This window comes from Glycine max, chromosome 17 (assembly GCF_000004515.6).
Source record: "Glycine max cultivar Williams 82 chromosome 17, Glycine_max_v4.0, whole genome shotgun sequence".
Classification (NCBI taxonomy): Eukaryota; Viridiplantae; Streptophyta; class Magnoliopsida; order Fabales; family Fabaceae; genus Glycine; species Glycine max.
This window is the reverse complement of record NC_038253.2, coordinates 9,404,241-9,410,421: the sequence shown is the minus strand read 5'-3', so window position 1 is coordinate 9,410,421 and position 6,181 is coordinate 9,404,241. Positions and strand designations below refer to the sequence as shown.

The 6,181-nt window shown below is 31.5% G+C and overlaps 1 long non-coding RNA gene across 1 annotated transcript; it reads left to right on the top strand.

The window, feature by feature from the left end:
• Positions 1-979: 979 nt before the first annotated feature.
• On the top strand, positions 980-5,107 carry LOC102661405 (uncharacterized). Its single transcript, XR_419068.4, has 4 exons — positions 980-1,111; positions 1,826-1,924; positions 2,841-2,988; positions 3,253-5,107. It is a non-coding gene; the product is annotated as an uncharacterized lncRNA (long non-coding RNA).
• Positions 5,108-6,181: the final 1,074 nt, after the last annotated feature.

The following is a 6,181-nucleotide window of genomic DNA, read 5'->3' as shown; positions in this document are numbered from 1 at the left end:
CCCGTACCCGATACCTGACGGGTTTAAGTTTATTGTCTCATCCCCGTACCCGTCGGGTATCGGGTATCCCTGACCCCGTCCCATATACCATTCAAATTAGAAAAATATTTTTTTTGTAAAAAAATATTAAAAATTTGATTTTAGAAAAAATAAATTGATTGTTAAACATTTATTTTTAACTACTTATATATTAATAAATTTACTATAGCGCGTGTGTCTACAAAAATAATTAAGAAAATAATATTAAATTATGTACAAATTCTAAAATAAAATTAACTATTAATAAAAATTCTATGGCTTTTTATTAAATTATGCAAAAAATTCTAAAAATTTTAAGTGACGGGACGGGTTCGGATTCGGGGTCGAGACGGGTCTAGTAATCTCATACCCATACCTGTATCCGACTTTTGGTTATCGGAGAAAACCCGAACCCGAACCCATACCCGGTCAACTCGGGTATTACCCGTCAAAGTCGGGACAGATTCGGGCGGGTACCCACGGGTATGAATTTTCTTGCCATGTCTAGTGGTTGCAGTTCCATGCCATTTCTGGTGTTGATTTTGTTAAGCAAAATTTGTGGTCGGAGCTTGTGCCTAATTTGGAGTCTACTATTCAGAATAACCATCTTACCAATGGTTTGAATACCAAATGGAGTATTATAAATGCACTTCTTGTTCTCCATTCTTGTAGTAGTGATTTCTCTTTTTAATCAAATAAATCTAATCTAAGAATTTTGGTACAATTATTTTTTAATCAATAATTAAATGTATTTGTACACACCAAAGGACAGAGAGTGTGTGTGTTTCTCAATAAATATACTAAAATTTTTAAATTATTTCTGGGTACTTCAGAATTTCTATTTGCTCAGCCCTCTTAATTTCTTGATGATGATAGAACTGCCCTCAATTTCAATGATTGAATTTGAAGCGTACAAGTCTTGTACATGTAATATTTCTCATCTGTGCTTAATTGGGTTTTTAGGGCTTCTAAGGTGTGGCAAGAGTTGTCGCATGAGATGGATTAATTATTTAAGACCCGATATTAGAAAAGACGGGTTTACACCTGAGGAGGATAAGTTAATTATAAGTCTTCATGGGATCGTGGGAAACAGGTTTGAATTACACTATATACCTGTAGTGCTCTAACCAGGATTTTGAATCATGATCAGTTCAACCCTTCTATTCATTTCTTCTCTCTCATAGGCAAGAAGGTGAAAAAAAATTGATGTATGAAATTGGTTATGATCGAGATTTACCTGAAATAAACAACGGCTATATATGTGATTAATTCTCTGTATTGATTGAATGGGACATATCGACTAGTTTATAAACTAAAGTATAAATGTAAAGGACTTAAGGTGATTGGTTATATGACATTCCTTGTGTTATGGCTTATCTTTCAATTTCTATATGAATTTTAATTTGCTGATAAATAAATAAACAAATAAACTATGTAGAATTGCATTGCACTTCTAGTCTCCACAAGTTCTAGCTAATTATATTTGATATATACAAACTATTTGAGCTTATTATAAGCCAGATTTCTCATTCAATTCCTTTTTTTTTTTGCAATTATCTCTATCTCTCACCATCACTTAAGTAGCCTTTAAACTATCATTTAAGTTTTTTTTAATATTAATACTAGATAATTAATTTATATGGAAATTTGCTACAAAATATTATAATATTTCACTGTTGATTGGTTTCTTCTTTTTCTAATGCTAAGTTGCTAACAACCTAACACCTACTACTTTTTGGACACCTTTTATCTTTGAATAATTTTAACCAGATTCTACTGTTGGGTATATGCCTTTTCCCTGATATAGGTAAAAGATATGATCTGGACTTTCAATCTCCTCAAAAGTCTGGACAAAATTTTTAGTCAGCAGAGGATATGATAGACTTGTGCAAGGAACTATGCTTTGGTAAAATTATTTAGCCTATGCTTTGTGTTTATTTTGGAATTTTCTTTTTGAATTTGTGCTAGTTAGTTTTATAGTTTCTTGTGTTAAGTAGTTGATTATGACTATGACTGTCAAATAGGCATTGCTTTAGGTTCTATTGTTATCTGATGAATGCTTTATTGATTTAGCTTGAAGGAAAGCTAACTCCAGAGCACTGTATAATTCTAAAAAATCTTGTGAATTTAGTTGCCTTGTCTGAGGAGGGAAGAAGGGGAGATTCATATGTAGATAAAAAAATATGTCCTAGCTTTACAAGATTATTCATTGAGCCTCTTCTTCGAAAGCCTTTATGCATTTCTTGAGTCTAAGTTAGTTGCCTTTTGTGTAAGGTCTTATCCAGATTGACACTTTCATATTTATGAAATATGTAGTTTCCATTGTATTTTTAGTTTCTGTTAGAGATTCCCAAGCACCAACAGTTAGTTAAGAAAATAGGTAGTTAGTAAGAGAGGGTGGAAAGAAAGGGGTAGAAAAGAGTGGTGACATTCTCTTTTGTATCGATTGAAAACTGAGCATTAGCTTTGTTGTTGTAGAAAAGGGAAACCCTAAACCCTTTGGGAAAGAGAGACTCCTCTTGGAGGAGAGATCTTTCTCCTCGTTCTATTCATTTTTTATCAGGAAATAAAAATCTATCTTTTCTGTTCTTTGTTTTCTATCCATGGATCCTAACAGTTTCACAAGTTTAAATCTAAAATACCGAGTTCCATTGAAATTAGTTTCGACCTTAATAGCTTTATTTCCTTTTAAAATAATTGTGTGCTCACCTCCTATCTTGGTCAAATGCTATTGGTCCTGCCCTCACGGACTACTGTTTCTAACTTGCTTCTTTTGGAAGATTAATTTTATACGTCTTGTATGTCCAATTCTGTTCCTGAAGGTTTGGAACATTGCATCACATCCCCTGTTGGAACTGAGAGGAACCCACTTATAGTTGGTGATGAGATTTTTCTTTCTAGATCAATGACAGGAAAGAGGGATTCCCTAGGCAGGACACAATATTGGACAAGCTGTCTGAGAGGGCGAAGGTATTGCAATTATTTTTGTCTGTGGATGATCTTAAGTTCCAAAGTCGTGTTTGTTTATTTTTATTCTAGTTGGGGTAAGTTTCACCAAAAAGTTTATATTAATATTTCTTTGACTGTTCTGTTCAATCTTGACATGTGGTTAGGTTATTTGAAATATGTGATTTGTAGCTTTATTCTTGAAATGTTTAACTGTATTTGTGATTTATGCATCAGAGCTTCCAAATTATTTGCATGTTCATAACACTTTATTGTTTTGCCACTCAGCAACTGACGACTAACCTAGTAAAGATACAAAATGATGGCACTGTTGAAGTTGATATAGAAATGAGTGCATCTGTTGCTCCAGAATTGTTAGAGCTCCAATCTTTTGTCGAGTCAACAGTGAGTGGAAGTCTTAGTTCAAAATCAAAAAAATCTGTTCCATGGTTACAAATTGTCATACTTGTGGTTGGAACTAGAGGCGACGTACAACCTTTTCTGGCCATTGCAAAGAAACTTCAGGCATGTTTGGATATTTTCATTCAATTCATTTTGATGCACATCAGCACATGAGAATTGCATTAAATCATTGTTATCTTTGTATTGCTTTCTTGCATATCTTATGGTGTAGAACTCCCTAATATCTTTATATTTGTGATTTACTTTAATACAAGGCCTAAATGAGAATTTGGCATTATTTTTCTTGGAAATCACATCATATATAGATTTCCTTTCATTTGCTTTGTTCAGAAGAAAAAAAATATTGTTTATAATGTATTATTATCATGATAATTTGTCATATTGGCATTCGTGATAACTTGTCATTGAAGTTCTTAATAGAACTTTTAATTTTTGGGAAGGAATTATTTTGGTCTCCTGTAGTTTTAGTTTCCTTAAATTTTAAAATCCCTAGGTTTTCCTAATTATATGTGTTAGTTAGCTTCAAATTCATTTTCATCTTTTCTCTCTCTTGGATTTTGCTTCCTTTTCTAGTTCCTTTTGTGATATTTTTTAATTTCTTTTGGAGTTTGAGCGTAAAATGATTATAAAAGAATCTAGATGTGCAGGGTGAGATTTGGGTGAGATGATTTGATTTTCTGACATTCACTTTGATTCTTTTATTCATTTATTAGTTTTTTTATGTGTGCAAAATAATCTAAAACTTACAATTATAATGGGAGGGAGTATATAGCATGCTTTCAAATATTATTTATTAAATGATCACTATTTTTTCTCCTGTAGATGGCATGTTTAAATTGTTTCCGCTGCACGCACGTCCCTACTCCACTAACCTCATACTCTTTGTGCTCAACTCCAATTGGTTCTTCTAGGCTAGTTTAATCTGTAATTGCAACCTCGTACGTCATTCCTTGCAGGACCATCCAGAAGAAGTTAAGGATTAAGATTCCCAAGGCCACTGGTGGTAACAAAAATGCAGAGAAAGTTTCACTTTCTTGTCAAAAACAAAGCCACTGCTAGTGCGATGCTGATCTTCGTAGATAGGTGTCCTTACGATTTTTTCCGCTCTCTAAAACAGTGTTTGTGTTTGGTTGGTTGGTGAGAAAGTTTAGGGTCTTCAAACCTAGTAGAGATTAACCTAGTAGTGTTTTTTTGGGGGGTATTAATCATAGACATTAATTTCTACAAGGGCTGACCTACCAATATAACAATTGAAAGAGCACCATGTGCACGTTGTAGGTGGCAACAAAAGTCTAGCACAACCGAAATAACGATGTTTGTCCCCGGAATAAAACCATGAGTCACTGTGAAACAAAAATTAACTCTAAGGGTAAAAAAAAAGGGAGAAAGAATTTGAGTGGCTTTATTAAGGAAGAATAAAGGAGAAAATGTTTTGAAATTCATTAGATGATTTTGCAATTTTTGGTGCATGATAAATTTTGTGAATAAATTACTCATCATTATAGAAGTTTGTCTTCAACATAAGATGAGAAATTGGTTTTAGTGTTATTTCCTTTGGTGCATGATAAATTTTGTGAATAAATTTCTCATCATTAATTGTTGTTGAAATCCCATATCCATTATAGATATGACTAAAGTAGAGTTTATTTGGATGATTTTATTTTGGTCCCTTTAAAGTAGAGTTATTAGAAGTTTACAACAATATTGGGTTGAAAAGTAAGAAAGTTGTGTTATGTTTGGCTCACATTCATGGAATGATGCTATGATAATCAATACATTTATGATATCAACTTTTTAGCATATTATTTGTTTTTATGCTCTAGCTACATTGAGTGTCTCAAGTGTGCTTTAGAGGTGTAAAAAAAGACTTCATACCTTTTTAGACAATTCTTAAACAACCGTTTTAGAATATCTGTTCTTCTAAGACAATTCTTAAACAATCGTCTAAGAATGTCAGCTTAAGACGATTATTATATCATGGTCATCTTAGAATACAAAGTCTAACAAACTTTCTAAGATGGTTATTATATTAGAATTGTCTACAAAATTTACATTTTTGACGATGATGTTTTTTAGAATCGTCATTAATTGAAATTTACTTTTAATGAAGTTGATTATAATGATGGTAAAAAATCGTCATTGAAAGTCCAAATTACCATCGTTAAAAAATGTTATTATAGTAGTGATTAATAAATGTTAATCCATAAATATATTAAAGTTGTACAATTATAATACTTGGAGAGATTGAATTGATAAATCAAAAGTGCTGTTAATTTTATTTACTATTGTGTCTATTTAAATAATATATATTTAAAATATTTTTATTTATTAATATAATTAGAAATTTTTTTAAATTAAATTTAGAGTTTAATGATTATACTTTATTAGAATAAAAACTTTATATTATCAATAATTTAAAATATTGTAGTATGTATATTTATAACTTATTAATCCTATAAAACTGTTATACATTGTATATAATCTTTTAAAATATTTATACTTTCAAGTTTCAAATTTAGATCTAAATAATTTTCGTTGCGTTAACGAAGTGCTTTTGACTTCGTGTCGATCTTTTTTTGCCTTTTTTCTCTTGCCAAACAAGGTCTTTATATCTTCTAACTTAAGCACGACGTCGTGCTTGCCGTACTTGTTTCGCAACCACGGGAACGTTGCTACAACTCACAACTCATGACGCTCCAATTTCAACGATTCTTTCTAATTTATTTAGTTTCTCTATTTTTTTTTTTTAATCTCATCATTTGTATTCTTTATATTTTTCTCTTCTTTCTGCTCA